At 35.7% G+C, this 17,421-nt stretch overlaps 1 protein-coding gene and 1 pseudogene across 4 annotated transcripts in view; both read right to left on the minus strand.

Annotated features, from left to right (window-relative positions):
* Positions 1 to 17,421, minus strand: part of LOC105477414 (EPH receptor A3) — a 357,860-nt gene that overhangs the window by 255,733 nt on the left and 84,706 nt on the right. The window lies entirely within an intron of this gene.
* Positions 1,415 to 2,287, minus strand: LOC105477413 (protein FAM133B pseudogene; annotated as a pseudogene).

Below are 17,421 nucleotides of genomic sequence, written 5' to 3' on the forward strand. Positions count from 1 at the left end.
GCAATAAGACACAGCATACCAGGCTTGCCACTCAACTTGTTATTCTAAGTCTCAGCTTCAATATGAAGCCTTTTTAAAAAAAAAAAAAAAAAATCAAAACCCTGCTTTCTACATGCTAAATATCTTGGCAAGTAGGCCATTAAACACAGTAATAAACTTAAGACAGCAAGACTGAGGAGTTAACAAAAACTAAACATTGCAGCCTAAACAAAATTCATACAAAACATAAACTATCACTGGTTACATAAAATTTTCCTGATTAAAACTTAGTGTAAAACATGCATTTTAGAATCTTTAGCTATCAAGTTCAAAAAGTACCAGTGTCTATTTAAAATAATTCCTCTCCCAAGCCAAAGTGTAATCAAAATTAATTCAAATGACATAACACATTCTAATAATAAAAAACATTCATTATTACTGAAGTGGAGGTAAATCCCAGAGCTTCTGGGCCTTTCTCGTGCTGCAAACGGCTGTTTCTCTGGTTCACTCAAAGCAGCATATGAAAGCATCCAAGGATGATACTAAGCTCAGTAAAGGGCAAGACTACTGGTAGCCAGCTCTGACCTCCCTGTGAAGCATGGCTACTGTGTCCATAATATAGGATGTGTGGGGATCAAAGGCACACTATTCTGCTAGCTAAAGAGATAGCAAACCACTCCCCCAATCCTAAAAGCTCCTTCCCCAGGTAAATAAAAGTATATGAGGGGAAAAAATTAAAATACACATCTACAGAGTAAGGGTTTTGCAATATTAATGTAATCCCTCTTTCAAAAATTTTAACTAGAATCATCTGGTCATTTCTGATTACATCTTATAAGATGTATCCAGATTCAATTTCTATTGGTTTATCCTTAGACATTTCTAGTCAAAAGTATTAATTTTATTCCCAAATATCTTAACCACTAGTATGACGGCAGTGTATTATCTCCCAGAGTTATCAAGCACTGGAGAAAAAAAAAAATAGATGTTCAAGCAGCGGGCAACATTTATGGCCCTTTCACACAGTGGCATCTGAGTGGCTACTGAATAGTCCAGGAATAATTCTATTTTTTTTTTCTCTATTTTTTTTTCTTTTTTTTTGAGACGGAGTCTTGCTCTGTCTCCCAGGCTGGAGCGCAGTGGCCGGATCTCAGCTCACTGCAAGCTCCGCCTCCCGGGTTCCTGCCATTCTCCTGCCTCAGACTCCCTAGTAATTGGGACTACAGGCGCCGCCACCTCGCCCGGCTAGTTTTTTGTATTTTTTAGTAGAGACGGGGTTTCGCCGTGTTAGCCAGGATGGTCTTGATCTCCTGACCTCGGGATCCGCCTGTCTCGGCCTCCCAAAGTGCTGGGATTACAGGCTTGAGCCACCGCACCCGGCCGGAATAATTCTAAAAACAAGAAAATTCATGCATTTTCGTAAATATGTTGTAGTTTTCACAGTTGAAATTTCCTCAGACATTGCACTTTCTTTATAAGGGAATCCTGATTTTTCTTAGTGTTATGGTGAGTCAGGACTTGAACTAGTAGCCTTCTTTTTCTTCTTCTTACTGTGTTTCTTATGCTTCTTTTTCTTTTTTGTTTTTTTTTTCTGTTGCTCTTTCTCGTTCTTCACTGCTTTTCTTCTTATTTGCTCGCACCTCCTCAATATACTCTGATCGTGACAAGGACTCAGATGATAAAGGTTTATCTTCAGAATACATCTTTCTCTTTTTGCTGAGTCCTTTAATATCCTTTTCTTTCTCAGTTCCATCTTTTGACTTCTTTTTCTTTTTTAAACTATCCTTACTTCTGATTCAGTTTCTGACATGGAGCTTTCAGAAGATTTATGTGAACGGTTCTTCTTTTTTTCTCCATTTTCCTTGTTTCTTATCCTCATCTTCAGAATCAGAAGAACTGCTGGAAGAATCAGAGCTTGATGAAGAAGAAGATGAATGCCTATCAGATTTCTTCTTTTCTTTTTTCTTTCTCTGTCTTCTTTTGGATGAGCTCTCACTTCCACTTAATAATTTCTTCCTGTGTTTTTCCAGTTCTTTCTTCCAGTTCTCATTCATTTTTTCTTCAAATTCAGCCAAAGCCTTGGAGCCTTTCTTTTTCTTTTCTAGTTGCTCTTTTACTTCTTCCCAGGTAGGCCTTGCGCGATTCAGATAATCCTGGATTGTTGGCCCTGAAGACTGGACTGGACCCCTTGATCTCGCCATTGCTATTGGGTTCATATAGGCCACCCGATTGCCCCGCTTCCCCATGGTGCTGGATTGAGCGCACAGTCGCAAGGCGAGGGAAACCGGGATGGAGAGACAGCCGAAGCGGGCCCGCCACAGCTTATGTTTCTTATAATATATGTGAGAGTTATTAATGGGAATAAAACAAAACGTTTTACTTAGAGAAAATATTTAAATATTATAGCTAAATATATGAATAAAATCCTTGTGAGCCCATTATAAATGTGTTCCTACATTTTTCTCCAATAAAGGAATTAATTATTTTCATCAGGAACAATAGATAGTAAACATTTTTAACTAAATCAACAGCATTTAAAATGCATTAACACTTTCTTCTATTTCTCTTGACACTTTGTTATGATTTCCTTGTATTTTTTTGCTTTGTTTGTTTAAAAAAAAGAATAAAAAAAGTTACTGCCTAAAATTTATCTGTATGAATATTTTCCCAATGTGGTCCACATGCAGGTTTGTTACATGGGTCCATCGCACGAAGTCCAGTTTTCAGTACGATTGATCCCCTCACCCAGGGTGTGAGCATAGTACCCAACAGGGACTTTTTCAACTCTTGCTGCCTCCCTCCCTTTCTCCTTGAGCAGTCCCTAGTTTTTATTGTTGCGATCTTTAAAAACACAGAAATTTTAATTCATACCTTCTAATCACAAAATAAAATAAAATATTCATTTATTACATTGTTGGTAATCACAAGCAAAGAAACATGACATTTATTTGGCCTTCAAGCCTCATTAGGGGAAATTTTTTTATATTAAATTCTTAAATTATAAAAAACAATCTGTAAACTTTACTGGTGTGACAACAATTTGTAAACTTTACTGGTGTGACAATCAGTTTAAAAACTTCTTCCTAGCTCACCTATTAACTTACAAACGAAACAAGTAAACAGCACTACTTATTTTAAAAGCCTTGATCATTCAGGATCTAAAATACAAGATAGGGACTCATTTGCTGGAGGCAAAATTGACCTAGTTTCATTGTCACATCCCAGATTTAACAACGAAACAAGTTGAGACTATTTTAGAAGATCTCAGAAGTAATATACAAGATACATTCTAATTGCAGTTTAAGAAAAGAAAATATTCACATTGTATTTGTAATAATTGCCAATATACCATTTTCTCGCATCCACTCTAGTTATATGTTATATACTGAGTTTTTAAGAAGGTAAGAGTATATAAGAGTTTCAGTTCTTAGGGTTTTACATTGAGGTGCCTATAATAATACAATCATATTCAAAGCAAAATGAATGTATATGTTTAATATAAAAAAGGAGTCAACAGACTTGGTGCTACAAAAATCTCTGGTGTTAAAAGTTAGTGTTTTATAGAGTCTTCTCTAGTATCATTACCTTGGTTCCACAATGGCATGTTAAAGTACAGATGTAGCAAAAACTCTAGAGAATAAATGCTTTCCATAACCATCTTATAGAAAGTTTGATCATGACAGTATTATTTTATTTTATTTTTTTTTTTTAAAACGGAGTCTCGCTCTGTCGCCCAGGCTGGAGTGCAGTGACCGGATCTCGGCTCACTGCAAGCTCCGCCTCCCGGGTTCCCGCCATTCTCCTGCCTCAGCCTCCCGAGTAGCTGGGACTACAGGCGCCCGCCACCTCGCCCGGCTAGTTTTTCGTATTTTCAGTAGAGACGGGGTTTCACGGGGTTAGCCAGGATGGTCTCGATCTCCTGACCTCGTGATCCGCCCGTCTCTGCCTCCCAAAGTGCTGGTATTACAGGCTTGAGCCACCGCGCCCGGCCTGACAGTATTATTTGAATGTAAACCAATTGAGCTCCTTTTAGTAATAATGAGATTGTTATTTTGATGAATCATTTGCAAATTTATTCTGCAATGAACAGCATTTTACTTGACATCAAACAGTACATATTATGTAGAGATTTTCCTAATTTGATGTAAAATATGATTTTAATTATGAAGATCTCAGTGTAGTTTAACATTTGGCAGGATACCACAAGTCCGTGAAAGCAGAAGTATACATTGCAAGAAGATAATGCAAACAGCACCAGCATCCTTTGCACATAAAAGGTTGCAAGGAGCAATTAGCACTTCATTAATTTATAATGAAGGCCAAATTGCTTGTAAGGGATGGTGATGTGCCATCTCAGACCACTTGTGAAAACAAGTCTCTAACTCTAGCATTTGCTGAGGACTAAAGACAGTAGAAATAAAATCCTTAAATGAATATTTTCTCATAGCAGCAGCAACAAGAAAAAATCATGAATTAAAGCTGCCGTTATAATGCTCATGCTTTGTAAATGTAAAGAATGCCCATGCTTCATTCACTTTGCTACTGTAATAACTAATGTATAATATTCATTATATATTACCATTATACATTATCAGAAATTCTATCCTGCTATAGTAATTGTCTCAAGGCAGAGATGAAAAAAGAAAAAGGGAGACATAGCATTGGTAACATAGAATTTGGTGGTGAAAAGCATCTTTCTCTTCGTTTTCTTAATGCTTACAAGAAATCTCTGTGGTTGGTATCCACTAGTAACAGCTTCAGCAAAAGAGGATACAAACTAAAGAGGAGCTCAAAATAGTTTCTCAAGCTCTAACTCATTAAAATAAAAAATTCTGATATTTAGCCTAGCTTCCAGATTTTGACTCTAAGCTTTAATTATCAGACCACATAAACCAAGACGGGTTCCTTGTATTTTCATCTTTTTTCCAGATCATTTCAACTATAACAAACCTATGCATCCAAACTTTCTCCCCCGGAGAGTCCATTCTGAAACTAATCACACCAAACCTCTCCATTGTCAAAGGTAGTATGAGATACTAAGGAGGCTCTTAGTTTATATTTTCTAGATAGAACAGTTCCTTGTCACTGAATCAAACATATATTTTTGAGGAAAACACATATTTTAATAATTAACTGGCATTTAACATAATAACTATTATGCTAGTATATCATCATTATGGTAATTAATAATTTATATTTATTGTTGCTATTAATTACTTTCATGGAAAACATTTTTAGTTATTTGCTAACAAGGGATAGTAAGGTGAGGAAGAAGTTTACATTTCCTTTAAGAGAAGCAGAAGCTGCAATAAATTTAGTGCACAGGCTAATATAATTTGGAAAATATTAAGAGTGCAAGAGAGTCATGATTTACCTTTTAAGACTTAAAACCAGTTTCTAAGAAATTTGTGGATGACGATAAAAGGAAAATGACATCAGCAATATTGTTACATTTACAATATTACTTTTGCATTTCAATGGTTTATAAGAAACACCTATTTCTGTGCTTTACAAAATGCTAATGATGATTAATCTTGCACTCAGTAATTTTAAGTGATATTAAGTTGGTTCATGTTATTCCTTTCTCCACTCATGTTTTTTATTCTTATGTTTATTTCCCCTTGTACACTCATAGCCATTTCAAAATCCAGTCTTCAACCTCGAAGTATTTGGGCATTTACGAGGCAGCGGCATTTTAAGCATGCATGCAGAATCTCTTACAGCAAGACTGTCACTATCAAGCATAAGGCACAAATATGTCTACAAAAATCATTGTATTTCCATTTATTCATAAGTAGTTTTCCTTAGCCCATTCTGGTCTCAAAAGTACACACACACACACACACACACACACACATTTACACACAGATATATATTTCTAAAAGTATATTATAAAAAGATCAGAGTAATATCAAATAGTTGAGACAAATGAGGAATAGAATTATTTTTTGTTTGTTTGGGGTGTGTGTAAGTGTGTGTGTGTGTGGTGTGTCAAATCAGAGAATTATGTTTGTGGCCAAGGAGTCAGGAAGACAGAAGATGGAGATTTGATGTTGGAAAATCCCCATGATTAACGTGATGTGGGACAGGATCCAGAGACAAATATGACCAAAAAGGGCATGCGTGGGAAGATATGGACAGTTATCTTAATAATAATGGCTACTATTCAGTTCATTTAACCACCTTTAGCCCCTAAGTTTTCAGCAGAAATTTGGTGATGGTATTATAATTGCCTAATGGAATATAGAAAAGTCAACATCAGTTTGGCAAAGTATACTGAAAAGATCTGGGAAACAAAGACAAATGTAAAAGAATCAGAAATTATCATGAGAAAAGCCAAGAAAGTATTTTAGAGAGTGAGAAGAACTAGGAACACAATCATGTAAGATCCCTGCTTAGAATTCTCACCAATATTGGGCATGCCTCACTACTTTCTGTGGTTTTAACAGGATACAGGTTACTAAAGGCACAATGTCTCCAGAAAGTTGCAGTATGTTGTCCCCTCTGTCTCCACTTTACCGAGCAACCTCACAGTTGGGCTCATAGATGTCTGTGTTTTTCTTCTCTGTCCTCTAGTTCCTTAATACCGTTAGACTGAGAAAAGACCTGAAGTAGCCTCAGCTCCACTCTTGTAGGAGCTTTACGTTTTTAAAAATATTTTTATTTTATTTTATTTTAATTTAATTTAATTTTATTTATTTATTTGTTGAAAGGCAGTCTCGCTCTGTCCCCCAGGCTGGAGTGAGTGGCGCAATCTCGGCTCACTGCAAGCTCCGCCTCCGGGGTTCCTGCCATTCTCCTGCCTCAGCCTCCCGAGGAGCTGGGACCACAGGCGCCACCACCACGCCCGGCTAATTTTTTGTATTTTTAATAGAGACGGGGTTTCACCGTGTTTGCAAGGATGGTCTCGATCTCCTGACCTCGTGATCTGCCCGCCTCGGCCTCCCAAAGTGCTAGGATTACAAGCCTGAGCCACCGCGCCCGGCCGGAGATTTATTTTCTTCCCAGCTGGGATTCAGAGTTACTGTACTGAGATCTCAGGTCTGTTGCAATGATACTGCACCTTTGGACAAATGTCCCATACCTTTAAGTTTGTTTAATTCCTTTATGTAATTGTTTTGTTTTTTTTTTTTTTTTTAATTCTGGCTAAGCAGGGAACCCGGAGGCTTTTTAAAAATACTACTTCCCAGATCAAAAAAAAAAAAGAGCAGCCTAGGTGATTCTAACATTCTAACCCCAAACATTGAGAACTAATGCTGTATATCCCTTGGCCAACTGGACTTTTGACTTCTGTGCTTTACCTTAACTGAACTGATAAGATGCTCCAATATCAGCTTCCATGAAACTGCGTCTAAAGTGTCTTCCTTCCCCTGTCTCTGTAGCATGGTCTATGTTCAGCCCTTATCCCATCTGGTTTTTCACTCCAGATTTGCCAAGGCCTAGACACGCCTTACACAGAAGCTCACCTGAATAACCTCATCTTCTACCTCCTACAAGGAATGATAAGATATTATTATAACAAACCAAGTAAATCCTCACAGTGTTCTATTTCACATCTGGTGGTAGTACACCTGACAAAACACGTGTATTACAAAAACATGCAAACAGTGTGTGGGGAAATTACTTTCAATCACATATTCCTAATGGTATGAATGAAGATGATTTTAGACATGATACTATTTTTATAGTTTGCTGTAGTTTGATAGCATTCCACCGTGATTTCTGTGATTTGTGATTTTTGAAAATGCCCTTATAATTGCAGTTTTATTCAACTTTACATGGATATATTAAATATTTATATGTGCAAAGCTTAAATTAGAAACTTTATAGTTAAAAGATAAGTAAAATGCAATTTTTCATATATATATATATATATATATATATATATATATATGTTTTTTTTTTTTTTTTTTTTTTTTGAGACAGAGTGTCGCTCAGTCATCCCGGCTGGAATGCAGCCGGGCGATCTCGACTCACTGCAACCTCCACATCCCGGGTTCAAGTGATTCTCCTGCCTCAGTCTCCAGAGTAGTTGGGATTACCTGCATGCGCCGCCATGCCCAGATACTTTTTTTTTTTTTTTTTGTATATTTCAGTAGAGATGGTGTTTTGCCATGTTGGCCAGGCTGGTCTCTAACCCCTGGCCTCAAGTGATCCTCCTGCCTTGGCCTCCCAACGTGCTGGGATTACAAGTGTGAGACACCATGCTTGGCCACAAAATGTGATTTTTCTTATCAGAAATTGATGCTGGTGGAGGAGGCATAACACAAACAGAAGATGACAATATGTTCTGTATTTGAGGTTCTGCAAGGAGTTATTGAGAAAGAACAGATTATCATGTGAAGGAAGGTCCTGGAAAAGGATACAGAAATGAAAAGATAGGATTATTGGAACTTCTGTAAGTGAAAATTAAGGAGGACACAGAGAGGGAGAACAAATGTCAGCAGGCTTAGCAAATGTGAGGACAGAATCTGTTTAAGTAACTGGGTTCCAGTACGATTGGAATATAGGGCAGTGGGCTGTGGATATGTGGACAAGTACTTCAAGTTCGCACTTAACAACCTCTATAGATTCTTGGAAACTATGACTTGAAACAATGTATAACAAAACCAGTTTTACTCTGGGCTAATTGATATAAACAAGAGTTAACTTTCCATGGCATATTTCTGGTTATGAAAACATCACCAAATTTCTAAATAAACACTCAAAGCACTTCTAATATTAAACATGGAAATAAATGTAAGGTACAGATTCATTTAAGAAAGATTCATGAAAAGATGATTATTAACCCAATTTTTGGTGAATAGCTGTGAGACGGTGGTCAGACGGGTAGTGTGTTACATCTAGGAATGAACATTTGCAAAGTGAAAACTTTAAGGAGCACCTCCTCCCACTGTGTCGTTCAAAAACTATGGCAAATATGGTGGCTCGCCGAGTGCTTTGCTACTGCCTCATTTGATGCCATGTATTTGTATGATTATTGAACACATGACAAATTTTTATTTTAAAATAATTTGTATTCATTCATTCATTCTTTTTCTAACCTGCTGATACGGTTTGGCTCTGTGTCCCCACCTAAATCTCATGTTGAATTGTAATCCCCAGTGCTAAGGGAGGGACCTGGTGGGAGGTGATTGGACCATGGGGTGGATTTTCCCCTTCTGTTTTCACGATAGTGAGTGAGTTCCTATGAGATCTGCTTGTTCGAAAGTGTGCAGCCCTTCCCTTTTCGCTCTTTCTTCCTCCTGTTCCAGCCATGTAGGATGTGCTGGCTTCCCTTTTGCCTTCTGCCATGATTGTAAGTTTCCTGGGGTCTCCCCAACCATGTTTCCTGTGCAGCCTGCAGAACCATGAGCCAATTAAACTTCTTTTCTTCATAAATTACCCAGTCTTAGGTAGTGTTTTTATAGCAATGTGAGAACAGACAAATATACCTGCTTATTCTAGTTTAAGGTTGGGGTGGCTGGACTCTATCCCAGCAGCTCAGGGCACAAGGCAGGAGCCAGCCCTGGGCAGGAAGCTATCGTATTGAAGGGCACACTCAAACACACCATACTGACTCAGACTGGGAACACTTAGACATGCCAGTTCACCTAATGGGCACATCTTTGGGATATGGGAGAAAAACAGAGTACCCAGAGAAAACTCACGCAGACATGGGGACAATGTGAACATTCCACAGTGTCCCTGGCTGTGAATTACTTTTCTTTCTCATTAGTGTTACAATGAAAGCTATTGGACAAAAGTAGCTTATTCAAGGCCCTGGCATACTTAGCAATGTAAGGCCAGGAACAATTTGGGTAATACAACGTGTCTCTGCTTCATTTGCTACAGTGAGAAACTACTGAAGAGAGGTGCATGGTTAACTCTGGACTGGGAGTTGGTACTCCAGAGAATAAAAAAGAGGACAGCTTTAAGAAGACCATGACAAAGACCCAGGCAAGACTTCTTAAGATGACGTCTGTTGAATAATTACATACTGAACATTTCCCAAAAAGATTATAAAGAGATACTCTTTTTTCTTATGAATGCACACAGTCAATATCCACATGTGAAGATAGTAACTCAGCTTATCTTAGAATTTTTGATTACCAAAACATATTTTAGAATGATTCTTCTTTGTACTGAAAGATGCAGCATCAACAACAACAACAAAAAAGACAAGGTACGTATATATAAATAAATTGATATCTTTAATTTTTATCTGTGAAATAATGTCCTATTTAGACTCCATTTATCTCCTTTCAAGAACATTCAATTTTTGTTTATTGACTAACTACTGTGTATCAGACTCTATATTGATAATGCAGTTATGACAGAGATAGACAGGATAGCTGTTCTTATAGAACATAATGTCTACCAGTTATATCTACTGTTATTTTATATAAAACATACTCATTCATTTCTCTATTCATTAGTCTTGCTGCCCTCCATGGTCTCTGGTTTTGTTCTTCTTCCCCTCCCAAGCATCTAGCCCTGTGCCTAAAACCAAGTAGGCACACTATTTTAATTTACTAAAATTAAATGGCATGCAATGTGCCAAATGTCAAAATTATATAATTTATAAAGTATAGACAGAAGTGTGCTTTTGGCTACATGAGGCATTGGAGTTAGAGAATCAGTAATGCAGACAGTTATCTGTCAGAGTAGCCCTAACTGAGTAACTATAAGATCAATGACAGACTTACAGGAAAAAAAAAAGGTATAAATTTCTAGAAACTAATTTACAATTCAGATTTTGAAATAGAGGGTGAATAGTTAGGAAGATGAAGGAAAAGAATCTGAAAACCTGAGATGTGGTGGGGTGGAAATAAAAAAAATTCAAAAATTATTAAAAGTACTTAAAGATTTACCAAAGGAGGGAATTTCTAGCCAGAAGCATTGAGTTGAAACAGATATGATATCCTAAAATATAAAATATAACATAGGGAGGCCACATATATTTCACCATTGTCAATAAGTTTCAATGAAGTATGCTATTTGAATTCATCTTTCTTGTGAGGGGAAGAATGTCAATATCAAAGAAAAGAGAAGAAAAGTATAATTTGCATTGTAAAGGTTTGGTTTTTAAATGATGAAATGTGTTTACTTATAATGTAAAGGACACTTACATTGCAAAAACATTCTTTTTAAAACTATAGTGATGAAGTATACCATTATCTGAAAATTATATCAGTAAACTGAGAGTCAATATGATTTAAAAATCCTCTAATGAATCACTAATATATTCAATACAAGTTAGAAAGAAAAAAATACATTATTGACATTCATCAGAGATTGTCTCACTCTGTCTTTCTAATCATATATAGCCAAATGGCTTTACTTTTTATAGAGTAAATTTCCCTTAAGTATTAGAGAGTAGGACAATGAGACTAGCATGTTTCCAATTCTTGGAAAGATGTTCAAGGTGAAATTGTCCAATAAAAAAGTAATTTTAGAATTCAGTATAACTGCTTGAAGATAATGAGGAAAATTCCATGCACATTGGCTTAACTTGTCTAGACTGAAAAGTGTGCTAAGATGGACATTTACAGAATTATTACAAATGGCCAACTACTTAGAAATTAATGCATAACAGTGACGGCAGTACATTTCATATCAGTTGTGAGATTCATGCAATTTCCTGCTATGATAATGGGTCAGAGTCACAGTAATTCATAGCAATTTACAATATACCTGTGGAGCACTCCCAGTGACGGAAATGAAATTAACTCCTGTCACTATGGAACAAATGCTAAGTTTTACAGATCTTCAGATAGTTAAATTTAGTTTTTAACAAAATAAGTGTAATTTTTGAGAGCACTTCTCTGAAACGTAAGCTGTTTTATAGCACCAATTTTAAAGCTGCAGAAACCTCTTCTAGTGTCCTCTTCACAAGGGTAGCAACAATACTTCATAGAAACACGTTTAATCTTTTATCCATTGAGTATCCCGGGGAGCCTAGATTTAAAGGTCTAACCTGTAGAGATAAAAAACCCTGTGTTTGAAACCTAGCTCTACTACTTAATAACTAAGAGATTCAATAGAGTATGATTTAATTTACACATCTGTAAAATGGGAAAAATAATAATTAACATGTTCTGGAGATGTTGAGAACAAAATTAGATTGTCCATTTAAAATGATTGTAACTGTGTTTGCCACCTGGGAAGCAGCAAATAAACACTCATCATTATTATGCTGACAAAGCTGAGTTAGCCAAAAATGTCACCGGAATATACTAGTTTGTTTTCCTTATAAAATAACAGAAATGTATTTTAAATTCAAAGTTTATTTATTTATTATTCCTTTTCACTTGCTAGAGATTCTATGTCTTCGAATTCGAGACTATAACAATTCTGACCAGTGTAAGTTTGTTTTAGTCTTTTGAAATTCACTAAATATAGTTGACAAAAGGTAACTGAATATTTGGCTGCTTCACATATTTTTATTTTTATTTTTTGAGACAGGGTCTTGCTCTGTCACCCAGGCTGGAGTACAGTGGCATGATCTTGGCTCACTGCAAACTCTGTCTCCTGGGTTCAAGCGATTCTCCCCCCTCAGCCTCCCCAGTAGATGGGACTAAAGCACACACCACCACACCAGGCTAATCTTTATGATTTTGGTAGAAAGAGGGTTTCACCATGTTGGCTAGGCTGGTCTCAAATCCCTGACCTCAAGAAATCCACCTGCCTTGAAGTGCTGGGATAACAAGCGTGAGCCACTGTGCCCAGTCACAATTTTATTAGAAATGAGTCTGCTGTCTTTTATCTAAGATAAATTTGCCCTTCTAAACTGGAATAAAATATTTGCCAATAGTATTCCACATTTTACCATGTTCTATATTTCTGTAATTTTATTAGACATTTGACTTCACTTCTTTTTACTATTGTCTTTTTAAAAATTAAAATATATCTGCCTTCTATCTGCATAACATGTCAAGAGATGTATTCTATATCTTTAATAAAAATAAGTACTCTTTTTATGTTTTTATTTCATACCAGGCAATATGTTAAGCCTCAGGTATCTCATGTTTAAAATGGAGATAATAATAGCACCTTTCTCACAGGATTTCTTAGTGACTTAATAAATAATATTGATAGTAAGCGCTTACACAGTTGTTACCTGCTAAGTGAAACAAATGTTTATTAAGCCCTTACATTCTACAAAACCATTTTTGGCACTACCATTATGATCAAGATGTCATTAAACATTACCTCAAAGAGGTAGTTGAGTAGAAGGTCATTTAGGTCCTTTTAGGTCATAGGAGAGACTTTGGATTTTATCCTTAGACACATGGCAATTTAGTAAAGGGTTTGAATAGAGGAGTGACATGATCTGAATCGTGTCATAAAAAGGTCACAGGCTGCTATGTGGAAGAGAAACAGCAAGGAGTGACAATCTAAGAAATGAGATGGGAGGTTATCGTAATACTTTCGTGACATAGGATGGAATCTCGATAGGATAGCATTCATTAGTGGAAATAGGAAGAAAATAACAGATTCCAAAACCATTTGGGTGGTAGAGCCATGGGATATTATAGATTAGATGTGGGACATGAGAGAAAAGTAGAGAATGTGATTTATGCTATTGAAAGTTGCCCCTCCCAATACAAAAACCAGAGGAATAAAATAACAGTCAGGAGGTGGCATTTAGGGAAGAAATTTAAGCATAAGTGGAATTTTAACTAGTGAAAATAGATGAGGAGGAAGAAGGAGGATGAACACATTCTAGGTAGGTGAAATGATACGGATAAAGGCATAAGACCCCCAAAATTCCAACTGAGTTTGGACATCACTGGGTAGCTGCAGCGAGAGATGAAGCTGATCTTTCATTGACTAACTCAACACATATTTATCAAACACCTGTTATGCACTAGTGACTCTATGAGGTGCTATTACAGCAGTGAAAGTGATGACTTGAACAGTTGTGTATGTTGAGAGGAGGGGAAGATTTCAAAATGAATGACCTAGGAAGTCTTCACTGACATGTGATATTTAAATAAAACCTCAAAGGATGACACAAGGCACAGGAAGACTTCATGGGGAACTATTTGAATAAAGGAATATGGATATATCAGGAAACAGCATCCAAGGCAAAGGAAACAGCAGTAAAGAATCCCAAGGTAGACAGTAACTTGTATGTCCTCAGAGGAGGGAGGTAAAGAGAATGATTTGAAGGAGGAGGAAGGGGAAGGGTTGAAGAGTTTAGCCCAATCCTGGGATCTGAGCAGAAGACTGACAAGTCTTACTTTTTCCTCGAATCACTCTGGGTGCTATAAAGAGAATAGTAGAAAATTAGAAGAGTGGGAAATGACCATGTAGATGGTTTGTAATATAATGGAAGTTTTTCTCATCACTCATGAGATTTAAGCAACAATTAGATTTAAGTACATTGCTTTGGCAAGAGTATTTAGGATGGGCTAGATGAGGAATGGAGGCAGATGGATCTGAGAGTTACTGTGGTTAGGCAAGGGACGGGTAATGAAGAATTGTTCATTTTGCTCATTATTGATACCCAACACCCAGGACAGTTCCACATAACCCACTCATTGAATAAGTAAAGAAATGAACTAATTTTTGAATGAGAGAAATATTTTAGGAGTAGGACAAGGACTTGGCAAATGATTGATATTTCCTTTGAGAAAACTGAAAACCTGAAAATGACTCTGAGGTTTTAAGCTAACATTGGATAATCATATTGACCATTTTATGTTCAAGGTAATGGGCCTTTCTGGCATTGCATCATTTTATCCTTGAAAGCCCTGTGCTGCAAGTGCCATCATCTACTAATTCTATAGATGAGACAAAATGAAGCTTAGGAGGGGGTTCAATAACTTCCCCTAAATCTGTTAGCTGGTAATGGCAGAGCCTGGATTCAAACCCAGAACTCTTCAATTGCAAGGCTTTCCTGTTTTTTATGAACCTGTCTTGGTGACTTGGAAATAATGTTATGAGCAGAAAGAGCTGAAAAACAGGTGGGAAAACTTATGCAAAGAAGAGGAGCAAAAGTTTAATATGGGTAGAATCTAATAATGTCAAAATGAAACACAGAAAAAAAAGTTTTCAAAAGTTGAAATGCAGATCCAGAATTCAGACAAAAATTATACACATATAAATTCAGATTTTGGAGTCATATAACTGAAGTTTTAGAAATATTATGATTAAAAAAGAAAAAATACAAGAAAAATGAAATGTCAGAAACTGTATTATGAAATGCTTGTGTTTACAGGGTAGGAAGAGAATGACGAGCTGATGAGAGAAGGGGAAATATTGTATTATTGAAATTGCTCTGTCCAAATCCATACTGAAATGTTCCCACATCAAAACGTTTTTCAAGTTAAGTGTGGTATATACTGCTGGAAAAGGAGCATTTACAGAGGTGAGAATAGAACAAGGAAAAAACAATGTCAGAGTTGCCAGAGAGAAGAGAATTTCGATAACTGTATAGGTATTATAGAGGATACTTTAGAGCAAAGTGTGGTGTGAGTAGAGTGACTGACAAGAAGAAAGATATTGACTATAAAAAATATATGTATTTTTGTTAGCAGAGGTTTTCACAAAATGTCATTTAACTCATAAAGCATAGCAGAGAAGAAGTCAAAGCAGATATGGAGATTTTGTCCTAACAATTTTATCATTGAACAGAAAAATATTCAATAGATTCTATAGGAGATTGGAGAACTTTCTTCACAAATTTCTTAATCAATATCTAGAGAGAGAGGCAAAAACATGTCCAACGTCAAAACTAATAAAAGTCCAACCTAGACCAGATCTTCTTACTCTTAGACCTGTACAAGTGCCAATAAACCACATTGTTTCCGCAAGGCAGAAGGGACTAATCGTGAAGTCAGTTTGGGTAAAACTCTGCTCCACTAATAATTAATATGAGATTTGAACTGGGAATTCCCCTCAGTTACAGGAAAATATTAGTAACTTTGAAACAAATACAGAAATATAGTATTACTATAATTTTAGATGAACCTAGTTAACTTATTAAAATCTCATTTTGTTAGCACATCAATCTATGTACTATAAAGAGTATGTTTTAACAAGTTCTGAAATGTTAGTATTTTTAAAGAACAGTTACATTTCTGGAAGAATATTTGGGAATGGACTAAATTTTACTTTAATCCCGACCTAAAAATGATTATAAATAAATCACAAGTGAAAATATTCCACTTTTAAAATTATCATATGATCACAATTGTTCCATAATGTATAGTGCATTCACTTTCATAGCCTAATGTGAATGTGTGTACAAGCAAAAATAATGAAATACATTGGAATCACAAATAGCCACTTGTACATAAAATTTTAGAGATGAAGGAACATTTATAAATTTTGATATCAGCAAAATCGTTCAATATTATTTATATAACATGTTCATAGCAGGTAAACATTGGGAAAAACTTAAAAAGCTAAATAGTGTATATTCATATCATTTTGTGTAATTAAATTTTTCTAAAAAAGTAACTTATTTAATGTCATTTAAAAATATTATTTTAATTGACAAATAATAATTGTACATATTCATAGAGCACATAGTCACATTTTGGAATGTGTAATGTACAGCGAAAATATCAGGGTAATGGGTATATCTATGATCTCATACATTTATCATTTCTTTCTTTTGGAAAGGTGCAATATCCACCTTCCAGTTATTTGAAACTATATAGTATTTTATTGTTAACTGTAGCTATCCTGCAGTGGTATAGAACACTAGCACTTCTCCTCTCTAACTGTAATTTTGTGTCTTTTAACAAATCTCTTTCTACATCAAAATGATCAAGAATGAAGAAAATCTTTCTAATCATAAATTGAATTGTGAAAATAGGATTATCAAATTGTAACAATTGTTCCCATGTTAATGCCAAGAGCAATATCATTTGGTGGGGAGCAGCTGCAAGTTATCATGAGAGCAATATTTTGAACTTAAAATAAATTTTGAAACCCCAAAACAATGGCCAGCTACTTAAGCTACAAAGATCTTGTTGTCTTTGGTCATGGCTTATCCATTGTTTTGTGTGTGGCATCTCAAATATTTTCATATTTTGCAAATGGCCTATATAAAGAGAAGATATTCAGATAATATATTATTTTGTGGTTTCAAATATTATATTTTTGTAAACTACAACGTTATGCAATTACACCTCTATTTATTATCCAAATAAATTTTTGCTTCAACTTTGTAAAAAATATTTCGGAGATTATTTACAAACTAATCCAAAGTTTATGTATTAATAATAGATGTGTAAAAATGTGTTTATTTGAAAATATTTCTCTACATTCTACCTCAAATTTTATAAGTGATTATTTATTTCTTTTGGCTATCCTAATTCGATGAGGCTAAATAAGTACAGTACATTTTAAAGCAGTTACTTACTCTGAATTAGGAGCAGGATGGCTCCTTATTTTATTTTCCTAATATTACATGTCTCCAGAGAATCCTTCAGCTTCTAGAGC

Source organism: Macaca nemestrina, chromosome 2, assembly GCF_043159975.1.
Source record: "Macaca nemestrina isolate mMacNem1 chromosome 2, mMacNem.hap1, whole genome shotgun sequence".
NCBI classification, from domain to species: Eukaryota; Metazoa; Chordata; class Mammalia; order Primates; family Cercopithecidae; genus Macaca; species Macaca nemestrina.